Source organism: Diuraphis noxia, unplaced genomic scaffold, assembly GCF_037042655.1.
Source record: "Diuraphis noxia isolate RWA-SAM2 unplaced genomic scaffold, SU_Dnox_SAM2 contig0005, whole genome shotgun sequence".
Taxonomy (NCBI): Eukaryota; Metazoa; Arthropoda; class Insecta; order Hemiptera; family Aphididae; genus Diuraphis; species Diuraphis noxia.
In genome coordinates this window covers 49,639,783-49,661,161 of record NW_028301715.1, presented here as the reverse complement: position 1 = coordinate 49,661,161, position 21,379 = coordinate 49,639,783, and the positions used below count along the sequence as shown (strand labels likewise).

Genomic DNA, 21,379 nt, shown 5'->3' with positions numbered 1-21,379 from the left:
AATAAATTATGATTGGAATCGGCAATTCGACGATCGAATGATATTGTAGGCACTCTGTAAAAGATTTTGTGTCTGTATAGTATACTCCAACTGTGATTTTCTCAGCCAAAAATTAAATTTCAATTTTTATGTCGTCATTTGCGAAATGGTTTTTCTTACACAGATGCATATTATTGATTTATCGGAGTTCACTCCAACTCTGAAAATAATTTTAAATTGTTTTAATTGACAATAATAAGTGCATTATAATTTACCCTTCACTGCAGTGTACCATTCCACCGATTGTGTACTTTTTACGTGCAAATGAGACGCAGAAATAACTTTTGATCGCTGATGTTCATTTATTTTGAAACTTGACTTCGGAATGTTGTTATCACTCGAAGGCTGTTGGAACAAAAGAGTGGCTGACATTACGTCGTCGTTATTCGTTTGCGATATTATTAACGCGTATCGATGAATAATACGAGTTGCTTCGTATTTCCCTCTTCCAGTTTACATCTTATGCCGTAAAGTGTAAAGTAGGTATACCTACATTTATACGTCAAATCATCCATCCTAGTTTATGGATATTTTATATTTTATCACTCGTATATAATATGTATCGAAACGAATAATATACTTACGCCGAAGTCGCAACCATGTATGAGCAATTTTATGTGATTTTTTTTACTGTTTCGATTCAAAGTCGATATTGTCGAGTTAAGTGGTTATTTATGATTGTGCACAAAATAATAATAATATATTGCATTTGATTTATTATACTATATGCCTATTATGATTACAGCATGCATGGCGTTGGATCGCCATCATAACACTATACCTACATATTATACAATTATTATTATATTGTATTTATCTCCTCTGAAAGTTTTTACTACTGAAAAAAATATTTAAATTAAGAATAACTTTCTTTCTACGTAGGTACCTACATTTAAAAAAAAAAAATTAAAATATATATATAAAAAAAAAAACTTTCTGTCGGTAATATTGATTAATTTCAATTTTAATGTTTTGAAATAATTTGTCAATTGTTCTATAATTTGAATCATTATTACTATTATAGTATACGCTTTATACTATTATAAAACTGAAATATAATGTTATAACTTATAAAGTTATATTATTGTAATTCAGTATGGTATTTGGAAAATGATAGATGCACATAAATTGCATGTAAAGTATATTTTAAATTTAGACGACGATTGGATTTTTGTATTTTCACTATTTATGTTCATATTATAATGCTGACATTAATAAATTTGTCCGTAAAATAAATAATATAAATAAGATTAAAACTATTATCGGCTCTTTAAAATGTTGTTTTTTTGTATTCTAAGTAATGACAAAATTTAAATTTAAATTTATTATACAAAAATCTTAATAAGTTTTACAATACAAAATATATATTTTCATACACTTTTATAATATTACACTTTCGGTTTGAACCATTTTTCTGGAGTATTAATAAAAAATACTAACCTAGATTCGATGCTATAAATAGTGTACCTACTTATGTTAATTTAATGCAATCCAGATTAATTTGATTTCGACCCGGTAGATTAAACCATAATTTTGTTTGACGTTTAATTACAAAATATTTACAAAACAGCGACGGTCAAATTATACGCGCAAAATACAGCTGTGGTAGTCATGATTGAATTTAAAAATAGTTTTGAATTTTCACAAACATTAACGTCGAGACAGACGATTAACGACAAAACGATTATACGAACCTAATCAAATTGTTATTTTTAATTTTTTTAATTTTTAATTTATTCGTTGAAATTTCAACGGGCTGTTTTCAATATTTAGGTACGAACTTGATGTTCCTATTGCATTACTGTATGGTTTATCATATTATTATACGACGGTAGATAAATTATGCAATTTAAAATTAATTAAATGTTTAGTAGACACTAAGCGTTCAGTTACTAAAAATTAACAACCCAAATGTAATATAATAATAACTAATAATATAAAATTTTTAATCACAGCCAAAAAGTATTGAAATTTATCTAGATACTATTTTGTCAGTGCTATCTAATGGTTATTATTGGTAACCAATTTTCTTGTCTAAATAAATATAATTTAAATTGCATTCAGTGAATTATTCATTCCCAAGCATTTTATTAATTTTAGATTCTGAACGAAGTAATGAATGTATTGATTTTACAATGATGTGTGTGTTTTTTTTTGTGTCTGTGTACAGCATAACTAGTCAAAATAATGCTTCAATTTCAAACTTTGGCGGTGGTTTCCGATGTAAAAGTCCTTGGTGCATTATTTATAGAGGTCAAATTTTGCCACAGTTTTAAAAAAAATTGAGAAAAACAAAAAAAAAAATGACAGAAACACGTGAATTTTTACGTAAAACCAGTTTTCGACCAAATCGATTTTTTTATATGGTTGTAATTCAAAAACTAATCACTGTAAATACTTGAAATTTTCACCAAATGTTTATGTTAGTGTTATCTATATACAGTTAAATTTTTTTGAGTTATTTATAGACCACTGAAATTTTTTACTTTTTTGAGAATTTTTTTTTGAAGTGTCGGTAAAAAATCGTTGGACGACCAAAAAAACTTGAAAATCTAATACAATGTTCCTTATGAGTTGTTCTTATTGTATCAAAAAAAAATTAAAAATTGTAAGACACCATTTTTTTTAATAAGCGTTTTAAGTTCAAATGTTTACGAAATCTGTCGAAAACGCGAAAATTTGCAAGTAATTTTGAAGTTGAAAAATCATAAAATTGTTTGTGTTTATAACTAAGGATTAAAAGTACAACACTAAGTTTTTTATTAGTTTTCCTCCGAGTAGCTATAGAGAAAACTCGAAACATCATTATAGGAACAATTTTAAGTGCGTTTGAATTTTAAATTTTTACGAAATAGCGTAACGATAACGAATTATCGTTTTAAAAATTTGTTATTATTCAAAAAGTATAAGTTGTAGATACTTGAAAATTTTACCAATTATTTAGATTGGCATTTTCTTTACATGATTTAATTTTCAAAATATTTTAACTTTTTTTGAGATATTTATAGACAACTTTTTGAAGTTTCGATAAAATGTTTTTGGCCCTATAAAAATACTTGAAAATTTAATACAAAGTTCCTCATATGTTATTCCTTTAGTGATTAAAAAATTATAAAAATACATAGGCACAATTTTTTTTTATAAGCATTTAAAATTCAAATTTTGACTAAATACGTGAAAATTACGGCAATGTTCTAGTTATCTAATACAAAGCTCCTTAAATATTTTTCCAATAGCAGTTGAAAAATAAAATAAATGCATAGTCACATTTTTTTTTACAAGCATTTAAATTTAAATTTTGACAACATACGTAAAAATCACGAAAATTCGCAAATTATTTTAAGCTAGAAATTCTTAAAAAATTTTCTTTTTAAATCTAAGATTTGAAAATTTAATACAAGATTCCTTACAAATTTGTCAATCTTTATCACAAAAAAAATGTCCACCGGTTTTTGGAAAAATTGATTTACCATGCCTTATTCAAAATGCGACCTAATTGAAAAATAATATATTTGTTTCAAAATAGAATACCTATATGACAATATTTACATATAATATATCCTAGACAGATAAACCATCTCCGTTCAGAATCGTTTTTCGTACACAATGATACCTATCATTGCATTCAAATTTAACCTACCCTAGTCAGAGGTCCACCCCACCCCCTAATATACAGCAGAGCGATACCCACTAACTCGCTTTTTTTTATTAACCTTTTTTTTAACATAAGAATATCCAATAGTTCATGCATATCCATTTTCTCCAAACAAATTGTTATATATTTGTTACTTTTTTGTGTAATTTAATGACTTATTTTTATCAATGAACGCGTATAGCAAGAAGAATTATTGAAAACTCGTATATAAACTTGAAAATCACGCCCAATTTTTTTAGTCATTCGTGATTCTAAGAATAATGATCTAACTCGCATCCCACAGTCTGCAGCTAACCAATTTTTTTATTTTCAATTCAATTATGTAAGTGTTTAGTATACACGCTCCCAAACTACTTATTGAAAAAAAATTACAGTTGAATCCCAGTGACACGAAGCTAGAAAAACATAAAAACTGTTAACTTCTTATTGTCTAGTATAATTCATATCCATGGTTTAAATTTTAAATATAATGCATCTATGCTGTCGGTCAGATTATTGTTATTTCTGTTGAGCATTTCCAAATTCGGTCAATATGTAATGAATTGGCCAGAATACTGAACCTGCAGATTTTGATAAACTGAATAATTTGATCTAAGGCCAGTAAACGTTTTAATAATTAGGTAGGTAATTATTAGTCCAACTTGTTTAAATTCATTTTTTTGAATAAATAGGAAATGCTATATCGATATTTAATGTCTTACTTTATTGTATGGGGGGGGGGGGGGGGGTACTAAGCTTTTTTTTCTAAGCCCTATTACTTTAACCACTGAAAGTATCAACTAGATAAAATTTGCTACCAAAAAAACTACTCTCAAAGTTAAAAATCAACGCATTTTTATTTTTTACTGTTTCAAAAAGTATACCTAAGTAAAAAAATAATTATCAAAAACACGCATCATTGTAAAACCAATAATACATTCATCGCTCCGCTCAGTATCTAAATTAATGGTTAAGACACGCTAATATTTTTATAAAAATTTAATATGTTATGTAAATCTAGTTAGAATGCACTAAAATATGTTTTCAGTGCGAAAAAAATTTACATATTTCATTTGATTCGGAAGCGTTCAAAAGAGAGGGACAATATTGCGGTTTTAGTGAATCAAATAAGCGCAACTAAATACATGTAATAAAAAAAAAAAATATTGTACATAAGCTCATACACTTTTAAATTAATGGTTTTTAAAAAATATGTCAGTCACGATATTGGTGAAAAATACATGTAAATGCGTTTGAGATTTTTTTTTGAAAACAATTTGTACGAAAGCTGCGAATCGAGAGAATAAAAATATTTGTTTCGGACGGGTATTTCGTCGTGCTTCAATGTATAATAATAATATGACGTTTTAGTGCGATGCGTGAGGCGATATTTACGTGGGGATAGCAAACTTCACCCTCACGAAACGATATTTTGACACGGACAACAACCATCGCATAACCGACCTTTGACGTGACATCGTGTGTATAATATTTAAATATTTTGTAATATAATATTCGAATCGGATTCACTCCACGCGTCATATATTATACAGAGTGATTCACTGGATTTAGATGTGGTTTTTGACAAATCCCGATGTGGGTGGCTGAAAATATATTTTCATCTACATACGTCATACACATCTCAATTCCCCACCCTCCCCGTCGATAAGTGCCTAAGAAATATCTCATACGCTACGCTATACAGTTATATACATATATATATTTGATTTTTTTTTTATTCATAGTACATTTTTTATATTTTGATTAATGCATTATGACTATTATTTACTACGTATTTACTCGTTTACACAGACAAGGAAGGGGGGCGCCCTTGCAACTTCCACGGGAGTGGATTACCAAATTGTCTAGCCCTCAATTGAATTACCTTTAAGAATACATTTAAATAGATTATTTTGTTTGAGAAAGTTGTCCGAGTTTGTTTATAGTACCTACCTAACTTTATATTAAACACCTGATCTAGTATAGAGACACCCGTGAATGATAGTATTCCGTTTTGAATATTTATATTGAATACCAATGGATTTAGTGTTATTATCCTTAGTACGAGTCTAACAACTCAAAGAATATACTCATTAGAATTTCGATTGGAAAAACAATATTCCTTATATATGGTACAGAAATACAATTACGTATCTGAGATTAATATATTTTATATATAATTGAAAATTAAAAAAATATATCGAAATTTAAATAAAATAATGATTAACAATGTATTAACAGAGAAAAAATTGGTAGTTGGTTAGCTTGCTCGTGATGAACCACTGTGTATAATATATGAAATTAAATCGTGCGTAATACAGCGTATAGTTTTGACCGCCAATTTTGACATCGTGGCTGTCGCGTACAGACTAACTGCAACATTATTCTCGGCGAATACACATTTTGAAGTCACAGTAAGAACGAAAAATAAACACGCACACATACCCATCGCACACCGTCTTTGAATAATCCTATAACAAATGGTTATTATTGTTATTAAATTATTGTTGTTGTTATTATTGTTATTATTATACACCAGAGATCGTTTCTGTCGAATAATAAAAACAATAATACGATAATAATGATAAAAGCAGCCGATACTCGGGGCAGGGTAATAATATATCATTATACTTACGACTCGGACTCGTTCGATTCGAGCTGCTCGCGGTGTACCTCTCTACCCTGCAACTTTACAATATTATTATTATACGTTTTCTAAAGTCGTAATATAAAATATAATATTTTCGTCGAGATAAGTCTTCGTAATCGGATATCCGGTTAATTGCCGGGGTAATTATACGAAAATATACATGTATATATAATACGTCGCGTGTATTTGCAACTGAGACCATCCGTTAACTGATCGGCAAACATTTTTAGGAGCGGGTGTCGCGGGGGGCGACGACTATGGTTGGTCGGATCGCCGGGGGATGGAGAGCGTGGCTGCTGCGGTCTTAAAAAAACTGGATACATCAGATAAGGATTATTGTTTAAAAAGTGCCGTTTCACGCGAAATCACGACCTCAATAATAATAATAACGAAATCGTGCACGTGCGAGGTTAGCTGCGACCTAGCGGGAGACGCATATGCTGATGGAACGGAACAAATCACTCGGGTTTGGGGTGCGATTTATTTCACGATATAATATAATATACGACATATTATGTTATTATTTTTTGTTTTCTCCAATAGTTTATTTCGAGAACGGGTCACGCACTCGAACGGTGGCAACGACGCATATATACAGTCTTAGTCATGCATAATAATATGTTCACATCCTCATTTTTAATATTAGGTACCTACTATTAAATTTGTTTAAATTCCGATTTTTGGAATTTTTAAATATAATATATATTATTAAAGACCATATTTTCAAGTTCTTGAGATTTTTCTGTTATTTAACTAATGTTCTTTAAATAAGTAAACTTCTGATTTTCAGATGAAAACACCCTTTTTTACTGTATGCTCTTAAATCATTTAATGGATATTTTTCCTAAACTTTGATGTGTACCTAATTCAAAATTTGAACGTGTAGTTAATTAGATGTGAAAATTTTCGCATTAGATTCTTGGGATAATAAAACTGAAACTTGTACCACCACAGGATTATTCTTATAAGACAAGTAAACAGCATACAAAATCTCAAGAATTTCAACATCTAGGTTATTTAAGTATATTTAAAAATTTCAAAAATCAGATTATGAGTAATGGCGTGTTATTGAAGAATGAAAATGGGGCGAGTTCTCTTGGTGAATCACTCTGTACAAAAATATATACATATAATCGCGTAAGATGTAATAACGATGCACATAATGTGTGATGTAAAAATATTATAGCAATAATATATTAGTCTGTACAAACGAATCGTATTCCGATGATTGACGATCTGTCGAATGCACCCATGCCGTTTTGAATTGATTTATAATAATTTCCCGACGAAAAATAATATCAGATCCCGATATACCTAACAGTAATATACATATAGGTAGGTACTGATAATATAATAGTAATGTAACGCTGAAAAATTCGAAACATCGCGGGGGCATGCTTAAAAAACCCGACAACGGTGCGCCGCCATTTGTCTCGCCATTATTATTTGACACGCGGGCGTGGGAGCGGAACGGCAATATCATATGAGCTGGAAACTCTGTCCGACGTGTAAGTGCAGTGGCGTTGTACTCTTGTTCGATATGATATGATATCATTCTGTCGTACCCGCGATAAATTCGTCTTCACCAGACTTTGGGACTATATTATGTTTTCTATATACTGAAAGTACTAAAATACTGAAGTACACACGTACTTCTCTAAATAGGTACCCTCCCCGACTAGTACTTATCTTGTTTCATTAGAACGGGGGGGGGGGGGAGTATACCATGAAGCTGTAACGCCGCTCCATGACAGGTATATGTTAGCTGCACTACCGAAAGTGACACGTTAATATACAGCCTATAGCTATCTACTTTAAGATTCCGGAAAAGTTATATACTCGTATTATTATATCGTGCTAAACGTTCCTATTATTATTATAATTATTTTTTAATAAATTAATAGACATCAAAACCAATCCCGGGATATTTAACGTTAGACTCACTATATTTCATGAAACTCTGTTTTTTAAAATAATGTTTTACATAATTTTAAGTCGTTAAAAACAGTACTTTAAAAAAATAATATTTTTTCAGTATTTTTTTTTACAACAACATAAATTTTTATCCATCATTCTAAATGAGAATAATTGTTTGAGTACTTTGATACATAAAAATCGAATTTTGGGTGAGTAGCTTAGGAGTTATTATAATCTTCTAAAAATATTTTTAGTTGATTGAAGTAATACAATAGAAAAGTTACACTGAAAAGAAAAATGTTAGGCCGTTTGCTTGCATTTTAAATACTTATGAGTTATAAGACTAATAAACTAAATACTAGTCCGAAATTTGATTTTGATGAATTGAATATTCTAAATAATTTTGCTTTGGATATTTTCATTTAAAATAGTAAAAAACGTAAGAAACAATAGTGATAAAAAAAAATAGTAAGAATATAACTTTTTTCCAAAATTGTTGTTTTGTACCAACTTAAAATTATATAAAATTAATATTTTTTTTAAACTTTAGCATTTTATGAAATACTGTGTTTCTTGTGTTACCTAAATAGATCATCCCGACGTTTATATATATTATATAAGTCAATGTACTTTTTTTGTAATTATAATTTGTATGATGTTATTATTCACCGATATTTATAGGTGCCTACGTTGTTTTTTTGAAAAAACATTCAAAATCAGTAGGTACGTAGCTGGTAGCTAATGTACCAACCTTATAATACATAATATGTCTAAAACGTCCGATGTTTTACTCTAAAATAACACCCGTCTGAGTGCTTAACTGCTAAATATATGCTTATCATATAGAACGACAATATTTGATGGTATAATATTCAGTACAATAATTCTCGAATTAAAATAATTTTTTCACAACGTCATCGAATACTGTTGAATATTTATAGAATGATGACATGATGAAATAAAGGTGAACGATCGGATCTTTTTCCGGACTCCGCAAAGATTAATACACGTGCACAAATGTGTATATATTTTTTGATATACGTATGCTGTTTTTAAATTTACTCGACTGCAGTGTGTTACGGAGGAAATGTTTTTGGACAGCGATCATCATTATATTATAATATTCGCAATGTGTACGTTTGAATTTCATTGTTTGTTTAAATAATAATAATTGCGTAAGTGTAATCACCGACGGGGATATTTCGTATTTATTTTCAATTAACATTCATACACTTTCAACATTCAACCTGTATTTTGTCAACTTTGAATAATATTTTTAGCATAAACTGCAGTTAACGGTGAATAGTAGGTATTGGTATACAAACAAAGTAAATAAATAAATCACAATGATTTTCAATTACAATATTAAAAAGTTTAAAATGATGAAATTTTGAAAAATATGTTTTGTAAATCGCATCAAAATCAAAACAGATACCATAATAGGTGTATGTCTATACAGACATTTCAAATTTTGTTTTTTAGTTAATGTTCGATTTATAATTTTTTCTAAGTTAAAAAACTCGATAATGTAATTAAATATTCCTACTGTATAAGTTGTTCTTGCAGAAATTTAAAAGTTTTAAGTTATTACCTTGAAACACTCGTTACACTTGTACGACATCCCGATACACCGATACAACTACCTATTTCGTTTAAATAGTAAATTAGTAAGTGGCGCCTATATACCACTTACATGACATATTATAATATATCATCTATTATTTGTGTAAAAGCGCGTAAATAATATTGCTTTCGATCGTCTTCCTACAAAGTACAAACATAATAATATTTTTAATATGTTGTCAGTGTGTACCAACACCGTACGGTTGTATACGAATAATGTTATACCGTTTAGCAAGTCGCACACGATAACCCTTAAACACATAATAATAATAATATATAGTATATTACGCTTAGATACCTATAAAATAATCTTGACAGTATTTACCGAACTCGAACCGAAATATGTTAAAACACGTGGTGTTTATTTTGTTTGCTCGTCGAGTTTAAACCTATCGTATTATAATATGTATATACGCTGTATGGCGCGCCCCAGTAAAATTACAAACCGTATAACCTTCAGTTAAGTCTCTTGACAATATCACAGGACCACACTACGAAACGACCGTCGCTACGAGTGGGTATTATATATTATTATTATTTTATCCGTTGTTTTATATATGGCGGTTGCGAAAGGCCGCGGCGAAAATGTCAGATGGTGTATAATAATACCTAATATTTTAGTATAATATGATAACATGGCGGCGGAAAGGTTTCTTTTATTTTTTTGTTCGTTGCCGTCGTCGGAATTAAACCCCACCCGCGAAAACATATCGTAATATTATTATACAATAATAGTATATAAATATATATGTAGCTCTTGGACCGGCGACGCTAATTTATTAAACCCACCCCTAATTGCCAATGTTGCTCTTCAACCCCCCTCCCACAAATGGTCGTGCATGTTCAGGTGCAGCGGCATCTCTTACTCCCCGACCGTCGTCCGTGGACCCTCGTCAAAAATAATGATATTTTAAGAGGATGCCTAGTGCACTGTTTAATTATTCTCTCTCTGGCGCAATACGACAAACGGCATTCACACAAAATCAGTTTTTTATAAGTTACTAGTACTCTTAGAGTAAAATCACACCTATTACAGTAATTTTAGAGAATAATATTTTTAAAGGTATATGATGATGATCATCTTGCTATCTATATTTCGTTTAGACATAAACACATAAAAAAAAAAAGACCATCTATTATTTTCACAACAGGTGATTTTACTCCGAAACATCAGTCTGAAAATCGTAAAAACGATCTTACGTGAATGGGTGAATGCTAATTATATTATATCTTAGTCGAGTGTTGGTCTGAGATGAAAACAAATATGTCGCCGACGCACGACGTCATCTTAATATTCTTGTCACGTATTTAATATTGTCATCGTGGACTTGTTAAGTTAATATGTATATATTAGCGACTCTTGTCTTAATTTATCGCAATTATTAGTATACTATTGAAAACTATACGTTGGGAAGACGCGTTTTTTTTATTACGGGCCGCCTGCAAGAAGCTCTCGTCCTATATACTCGTAATATTATATTGTACCTACTGCTACTAGACGATGATGACGACTATGACGGCGACGAGTGTGCCTCCGACAGTTCCTACCAATTAACGATTTCACGCGGCGACGGTGTCAAGTATTGGACAGGGTCTTTATTATTGTTATCATTTCTCTGTAATCAAATTATCCGGAGGGGCGTTTCTTTTGAAGCCCTCCGCGAGGCTCAAAGGGAAGAATCGACGGCTATTAATTAAACGAGCGTATAATTAAATTTTGACAAGTTAAAGGAATGCAGCGGCAGAAAGAATGAGCGGGAAACGGGTAGTACCTAAGTGTAGAGCAAGAGCGAAAATTCGTTGGTATAGTGGCTTTTTTTCCCCTTCCTTTTTCCCATCGCAGTGCGCGTATAGCGTATATAATAATCGTTTGATATCAAAGCAGCGACGGCGTTTGCGTAGGACATACACTTTCTCGACGTGATCATTAAGCACAAAGACGATATCCAACGTTCATTATTGTATGTGTGTATATATATATGTTATTGATTTGTAATAAATTAATGATCATAATATTTTTAGACTAAACAATTAATTTAAATTATATACCGTTGCTGTTTCTTTATAATACACCACACAATTGAATGGGCTATTGAAGTAAGAGATGGTCGACGGACTAAAAATCGTTCTTTTATGTATTATATATTAATATATAATACTTAAACACGCCGCACGTCGAATTCAACTCATATCGGATTTCATTCAGTCTACATATACGCGCCACTGCAACTATATTAGGTGACAGAGGGTTATATAATATGTGTAAAGGCCATTAGCACCCCCTTGATGCAAATCAGTTCAACATTTCGAAATATTAGCTAAAGTATTCATTTATAATAATATGATTATCATTAATAATTTTTGTGCTAGTTAAAGTAATATTATCATTATAATTTTTGTGATTTCATGATATACATAGGTATACGACTCAAAAACATGAACGCATCGTAACTCAACTCGAATAAAAATAGTCGAAAAAACGAACGCACTGTAGCTCCGCATTCTAAACCGATACGAAAAAAAAAAATTAAATTTCAAATAAATTAAAAAAATTGAATTAATAACGATAGCCAAATCGATAGGTTAGGAAAAAGTTTAGCTTAAATTAATACAATTTAATTTAAATAATTTACATTAGATATTATTTTGTTACGTTTAACTGTATATCAGTGATGAAAATGTTTGCTGTACATTTTCTTTATTATTATTTAATACTAATTAGATTATATAATATTTATGTTAATGTTAGCGTTATATCGTGTAGATTAGGCTGTTTAAGCCGTTTTCAGTATTTGCTATATTTGTTTTAAAATATTAGTATCTTGACTGACTGACTAGTTTTTGAGTGGAAAGTTGGTTATACAACTAATGTAGTATTATAGATACAATACATTATGTTTATGAAAGGCTTATTTCAATGAACCAACAGTAATAATAATTGTTCACAATATATTATAATGTCGTGTATGGTCACATCCGAGAGTCGAACAAAATAAAATATAAACGTTAATTACATCATAGAAGAGTATTATGTCTGCTTCAAAAGAGAACTGAGTGACCATAATAATTGAGTTATAAAATAGTTCTCTGATGACCCGACGGTGCTTTGTTAACATAATTCTGCGGATGCAAAATGCGATATTGAAATACTTTGGAAATACTATTTCACAGCGGTACATTATTATTATAAAACCGTAGGTACCTACACGGCTATAATAATATATGGTTTACTTATCTGGGGGATTTGACGATTATACCATGACAAAATTGAAATTATATTTAAATATCATGCAGTCGGAGCCGCCATATCAATTTTTAGATACACCGTCTGTACAAAGTGACACAGTTAAAACCGTGAAAAATATTTAATTTTGCTCCCAATCACGTACGGTAACTGGTATACGGTTACATTATTAAAATACTAGCAGTATTAGTTACCCGACTTCACCCAGATCAAAATCAATCTATATCTGTGTATTGTTTTCACTTTTGTTTAGTTTAATCACTTAAACAAATATAATATAATCACAATTAACCTTACCTTTAAGATTGTCCACGTCTTATTTGTTCGAACATATTTTGATGTAAGCACAAAAAATTGAAGATAGATTCAACAAATGCTTATAAAAACAACATAAATCGAAAATCGTCATTACAATAATTGTTATTAATAAAAAATATTTTAAGAATTATTATCGATAATGCATTTATCATATTATAACTAATCATTGTTGTAATAACTGCACTGTGTTCATAAGTACCTATTTGGTTTTTGGATTTGTTTTTGACGTGAAATTTCTTTACGGAGGGTGCACCTCAGAGTAATAAGAATCGTAAAATGCCAGGATAGTGTCACAATATTTCCATGAAATCTTTTTCCATTATATTGGTACAACGACTATATTATATAAATCAGTTTATTTTATTTTCATTAGATAGATTGATTAGTTGGGTTGAATAAATAAAATATGTTCCTATTTTAGTTACCATCACACAATAATAACTGTCATAGGTACTGATAGAAATCATTGTACCAACATTACCAAAAAATATAGGCTGTCTTGAGTTTTCCACCTTTCTCTCTAGAGTGCTATAACGTAGATTGGGGATATACGACTCATCGTAATAGTTTTACGGAGGCCCATCATAATTTATAAGTCATAACTAATGCTTTATGTGTAATTATTAGTAGGTAGTATCAAAAAAATAAAAATATCCGTTCTCAGCCTAATTTTATAATACAAAATTAACGTAAAAAAAATACAGCCCAAGGGGGGGGCGATAACCCCACCCCTTAGTATCCACCACTGTATACGAGTGGGTCTTTCACGCGTGTTTGATGAATGACTATTTATTGGTTCGTTATAGTGAATCACGCTGATTTGTTTATGAATTGTTGAAAAATATGCAATTCATTTTTTTGCAGCTTCCGTCGGCAAATGAAAAATATTATATGTTGTTGTGTCTGTCAATCATTGTACCTATTATCGGTATATCAGTTGTGAATTATTAGAAAAAAATTGTGATTTCTATTTATTTGAAGTTATAACTGATATCAATTGTCGATAGGGTCGTAATTAATAATACCATAGTTGTTCACTCAAATAACGAGTTTGAATATCTTAAAATTTCCTTGTATTATCTGTGTATGATAATAATAGGTAATTAATTAATTTTAATTGAAAATGTAATTATTTTATTCCAAAACTAACCTAATATTCTATCTATGGGTCGAATGACTGCATGAAATTTCACCGAGTTAATTCACAACATTTACTTTTTTATGATGTATTTTTAAACATGTTTACATGCTATATTTCTACTAATTAACTATAATAGTGATATACTTAATCTACAACCAATGGAGACCATTTTAATAAACAGATAAATATTCGATTTCGGTGAGCGAAAACCGAACTATTAACACCCTCCGGAGTCTTGGGGAATCTATTGGTATAACTTTTATTGCAAGCAGTCTAGTAGTTTTTGAATTTATAAATATACAGATTAAGAACAAAGAAACATAAATTTTTATACATGTATCTTCATTCATACTATATATAAATAATAATAATGAAAATAATAATTAATAATAAAGGCTATGCGCGTGTACTAAACGACAGTGTTTTAATAATGATGTAATAATATTACTCGGACCGGATATTGTAGTTTGAAAAAAAAAATCTCTGAGTGGAAATCGTTCGAAACGTTTGGGTCGATGTGGGAGTCGCTTGATGAATTCGTCGAAATTGCGTAATCGTACGTGTGCCGCATAGAGGGTGGAAAAAATATGTGTACAATACGTGTAGGTTCAGAGAAAGGGTGTGCCCTGGGGCGAGTGCATCATCGACTGAAGCACCACGACAGACGTCCGGAACACGTAATAATTATCGATTTTTCCATAGGGTACATTAGACACTGCGACAGTATAATAGTATTAGTGCCTTGTGATTAAAATGTTGAAAAACATAACACAATAACACTATACATACCTACAGGGTGAAAAATGTATACATTATACACACTCAGCGTACAGGGTGATTCGATTAAACACTATATCGATTTATCGGAAAGTTTTGACGTTTTTGTAAATATTTTTATTTTTACATAATGGATTGAAACCAACGGAAAATGATATTTTTGAAAATAATAATTCTCATAATATTCCAATACCTAAAATAAATACTAAATTTCGAACGATAGTATTTAATTAGTTAGAACTGCCTAAGTAGAAATATTCTAAAATTAGACTTATTAACTTGTTCAAAATCTGATGCTTTTTAATTTGTTTATAATTTTACCTAAGCTCGCACTGCTTTCAGAAATATGTTCTACTTCGTAGAATGAAATTAAATATACACATAAGAGGTCGTTCAAAAAAGTTGAAAATTAAAACAACAATGACGATGAAATCGGCATGAAATGTATTTTTGTTTCAACATTTTTGTTCTGAAATTGAATGTAATGTAATTTTATGTAACAGAAAAAAATGTTTTGAAAAACAATGAGCTTGCATAATATTCAGTATGCTGGTATAAATAGAAATTTACTGGTATTTTTGCTGAAAACTTTAGAGAATGAAAGGCGTAGGTAAGCGGTATCGAGAAAAAAAAATTTTAAATAATATCATATAGAACCCGTAAAATTTTCTATTTTATTACGTATGAAATTTCGATCTATATTGTCTTAAAAACAATATTCACTTTCGGTTCTAAGGGGACTGACAATATTTCTGTGTCTGTACTTCCATAATTGTCGAAAAATACCTACCACTGCAAGTGTGTCACTACGTTATTATAAATTATTATACTCGAGAAAAATGTTTAAAATCACAATCATAATTATTGTGCCACGTTTATGTCTTATCATTGTGCACTAAACCAATTTTATGAAAACTCCTCCGCTGGTTATTATACTCAAGACTATAATATAATATTATATAAGGTATTTCCCGAAGGGTATGCGTTTTCCCGTCCATATGGCGTCATTTTCCGTGCACGCGTATACGTCGTAACACAATATCGTAACGTACGCTTACATCGTGCAGTTCTTTGAACGGGTACACCGTGTAAGCAAATTATATTATTATAATATATTGTTTAGTAAACCGACTCAGTAGAATTCGGTTAGTTTACCGATGTGGACCTTCCCCCGCGCGTGGTGTATTCAATTAAGAGTCCATCGTGACTGTACCTACCCACGAGAATTTTCCCGAAGAAATTTAATTTTCCGTCGGAAATAAAACCATATTGTTACACGACATATTATACTGCTCGCTGGCTGCCTAGCTATTATGTTGCAGTGTCTAATAGGTATGTATTATTATTATGCTGCAGTTACTACAATACTATAATATAATAACATAAACTGCACGTACGTTTCCCCAGCCACCAACATATCACTATTTGGAAATTTTAAAATTTGGAACATATCACTATTTCCATATTTTCTTTTGCCAACATTTAGTACGTTATTTGTTTGTATTTGCTTGACCAAACTCAGAATTTGTTTGATGACGGTTCACCTCGGAAAATTGGTTTTCCAATGGAAACGTTTCCATAGTCCCCACCCCGTTAATTATTGACTTTTCGCAAATTTTCTGATGTCAACATTTAGTACGTCATTTGTTTGTATTTGATTGACCGTACTCAGATTTTGTTGATGTCGACACACCCGGAAAATCAGTTTTTAACAACAGTATTTATATAATATCGATATATCTATAAGTATATAATATATTATATTGTTGAAACCTGATAAAAATTAATATAATTTTTATTTTTATAATATACCTTCTGATTTGTGTTTATTCAATGTAATATATATTTGAGAAAAAAACATTTAAAAAAAACACATAATTGTAAATTCACATAACTCCGTTCAGAACCTAAAATTAATTTAATAACAATCCTTTTCAATTTTTAATCATAATTCTAAAATAATATTTCTTCAATTTTTCGGGATAATCAACCCTTATATCTTCCGGATAATCTTCTCCTGAGTTTTCCGGAAGATCATCCCCTAAATTTTCTGGATTATCGTCCAATCTATTTTACAGATAATCATCCCCTATATCATACGGATAATCATCCACTATATTATCCGAATCCCCTACATTTTCCTCCCCTATATTTTCTGGATAATCATCTCTCATATTTTCCCGATAATCATCCCCTATATCATCCGAAAAATCAACCCCTAAATTCTCCAGATAATTATCCCTTATATTTTTCCGGATAATCATCCCTTATATTTTCCGGATAATCACCCCCTATATTTTCGGATCATCATCCCCTAAACTTTCCGGATAATTATCCCTTGTATTTTCCGGAAAATCATCCTCTTTATTTATGTAATTGCAAGTATCTGCGGTCGTTTGTTTTAGAGGTACACCAAAATAAAAAAATTGCTAAATATGAAATCCAGTGAAAATCCTTTGTTTTAAAAAATTAAATTGTAAATGCTTATAACAATTTAATTTAAATTTCCATAACCAATAAAATGATACAACAAAACGAATAGTACACTATACTTTACGAATTTTGTCAAAATGATTGTGGATTTAACAATTATTTTAAATTTCATATGCCTTTAAATAGCTCAACATGATTCAAAATATTTTGTAAGTTTTATATACAAAGAAAAATACATTTAAAAACACATAATTGTAAATTCAAATAATATAATATAATAATAAATTCTAAAATTAATTTAATAATAATCCTTTTGAATCTTTTTTTTAAATATCAATTTAACGATGTTTCTTCAATTTTACAGGATAATAAACCCTTATATCTTCCGGATAATCTTCTCCTAAGTTTTCCGGAAGATCATCCCCTAAATTTTCTGGATTATCGTCCAATATATTTTACAGATGATCATCCCCTATATCATCCGAAAAACCATATCCTAAATTTTCATCTCCTATATTTCCCGGATTATCATCCTCTTAAATTTCCATATAATATCCCTTTATCTTTTCCTGATAATCATCCCTTTTATTTTCCAGATAATCATCCCTTATATGTTCCAGATAATAATCCCTTATATTTTAACGGTTATTGTTACAATAGATTAGAAGCCTTATATTTAATTTTCAAATCTTAGATTTAAAAAGAAAAACTTATATGAATTTCTATCTAAGATAATTTGAACATTGCCGTAATTCTTACGTACGTATTTAGTCAAAATTTGAACATTAAATGCTTAAAAAAAAAAGTGTATGTATTTTTAATGTTTTTCAACTGCTAGTTACAATGTGTTAGCCTTGTATCAAATTTTCAAGCTTTTCTACCCAACAAATAAATTTTTTATCGATATTTATAGAAATAAAAAACAAAAAAGTTGAAAAATATAAATGTTAGCTCAAAACAAATCTAAATATTTTGAAAATTTTATCAAATTTAGAAAATGCCTATATAAACATTTAGTGAAAATTTCAAGTATATATGGCCAATGGCCATTTGTTTTAAAGTTACATCAAAAACCAAAATCGTTTTTGTTGAAAACTGATTGTGTGCAAAATTTTCCATTTTCCCCTTAATTTTTAGTTTGTTTATCCCGATAATTTAGAAAAATATTAAGACATTTTTACTTTTGACCACTAAAAGTACCAACTAGATTCACTTTCTGATCGAACGAGGTGCTGAAGTCAAAAATCGAAGCATTTTTACTGCCCCAAAACGAGATGACAGAAACAAAAAGTATAAAACAAAAACACACATCATGGTAAAATCAATAGATTCATCGCTCTGCTTAGAATCTAAAATGACGGAAAAAGTTTTCGACTAAATCGATTTATTTGGCTGTAATGCAAAAACTAATCACTGTAAATACTTGAAATTTTCACCAAATGTTTATATTAGTGTTATCTATATATTTTGAATTTCTTGAGCTATTTATAAATCACTAAAATGTTCGATTTTTCTAAAAATGTTGGATGACCAAAAAATCTTGAAAATTTAATACAAGGTTCCTTATGAGTTGTTCTTATTATAGTTAAAAAAAAAAATCAAAAATCATAAGTCACAATTTCTTTATTTAAGCGTTAATAGTTCAAATAATAAATTTAATAATAATAATACTAAATATTAAATTGTAAAAGTAATTACAATGTGTTATATGGAAACATGGAATATTTTTGTTTTTCACAAAGTTAAGAATTAAATTAATTGAAGTATTTCGATTATTATTAAACGCGTAGGTACTCAACCAAAAATAATCATTATAATCTCAATATATCATCAATAACTAGTACTGTCACTAACCTAACTAGTAACTCATAAAGATTTTTAAAAAATAGAAAATATACTTACTTTGATCGCCATCGTCATTTTTAAAAGCGATTCTTTAACTATTTTTCAGTTCAATAAAATTTTAAACGCCAATCGGTAACGCACCATATTTTTAATTTCTTTTTATATATAGGTAAGAGTTTTAAATTATACAATATTTTTAAATATATCTATTCTTTAAAATTTTTTTCGTGTATATTAATAAATAAGTAATTTAATAAATAGTAACACTTTTAATAGGTAAATAAATACATTTTTTACATTTTTTCGTGCATATTTTATAATTTTTTCTAGCATATTTTGCCTTTTTTTGCTCCTATAACTTCCGAATCCTATCAATAATTAATGGGGTGGGGAGCTATGGAAACGTTTCCGCAGCCCTCCGCACGGAAAACCGATTTTCCGAGGTGAACGGACATCAAACAAATTCTGAGTTTGGTCAAAAAAATACAAACAAATGACGTACTAAATGTTGGCATCAGAAAATTTGGTAAAAGTGATATATGTGGGGGCTGGGGAAACGTACGAATAAACTACTCCTCTAGAGTAAATAACTACCTAGTTAAAAAATAAATTACAGTCGAGGGTAACTTTTTTTTAAATATCGTCCTGTAAACGTACAGACAAAATAAATGATAAAATAATCGTCATAGTATAGTTATGAAATTGCATTTATTATTCTCGTGGAATTTCGTTAAAAAACCACTATCGCGCGCACATAAAAGTTAATTTTTAAGGATTTATGTGGAGGTTTAATAAATAAGTATTTTTAAGCCATAATACCGGCTCGTATATAATTTATTTAAATTATATTAAATAGTACAACGATGAAAAAAAGCTCTTTTTTAAATCGCTCTTAGATAAGTGATAATTCGTTTTATATATATGAAGTGGTGCCTATAATGTATGCATATTATTTGACTTTTTATTAGATTTAACATTAATTTATTGTTGGGCGTTCGTTCAAATGTTTAAGTGCATCCTTTCTTTATATAATGTTTATGTGTAGGTATATTTAATTAAAGATAATTTTGAAGATTTGCTCGAAACTAAAACTGAAACTACTATGTATATTATTATTATTTATAGTTTTATAAACACAAAGAAAAAAAAAATAAGAGGGATAAAGAAAACGACCGTAATTATTACTGCGCAAAGAATATTCAGAAGCTATTCATTTTTAAGCACGTCATCTGTCAAGGTTGAACACGAAGAACTCGCAATGTTTAAAATCAATACGTTCCATTAAGGGTATATTATTATTATTATAATTTGTCTAGATAAAAATTAAAAAGTTTTCCAAACAAGCCGGGAATATTAAATACGCATTGATAGATGCATTGTAATGAAATTAATAAATAAGAGAAAAATAATATTGTATTATATTTTCATGAAAACATAATTTCGTGAGCATTATTATTGATCACAGTTGTTTTTGTTGACGTGAGGCAGTGGCGTAACCAGGTATTATTTAAGGGATGTGTCATGTGTTAAACATATAATCATCGCGTATACAGGGTAATTCATCAGGCATGCATATTCTCTACTCATTTTTTTACTATGAGAAATTTCAAGTTATCCAAAGAATATATTTAAGTCGCTCATATTTTTTATGCCATTTAAGCCATTTAAAGACCTGTGGTGATACAAACTTTTTTTTCAAATAAGAACCACATAGGTACCAAATCTCTGCGTCTTTGTTGTTTTAAACAATTAAATATC

General features: G+C 29.5%; 1 protein-coding gene across 6 annotated transcripts in view; it reads left to right on the top strand.

The window, feature by feature from the left end:
• LOC107163876 (uncharacterized) overlaps positions 1-21,379 on the top strand; it is a 141,680-nt gene that overhangs the window by 43,432 nt on the left and 76,869 nt on the right. Inside the window, exon 1 of one of the 6 annotated variants that reach the window (XM_089229055.1) lies at positions 20,890-20,908. The exons of the other annotated variants lie outside the window; for them this stretch is intronic. The gene's annotated coding sequence lies outside the window, so the exon portion shown is untranslated. Of the gene's footprint in view, positions 1-20,889; positions 20,909-21,379 lie in introns of those variants that run through there. 6 annotated transcript variants of the gene reach the window in all.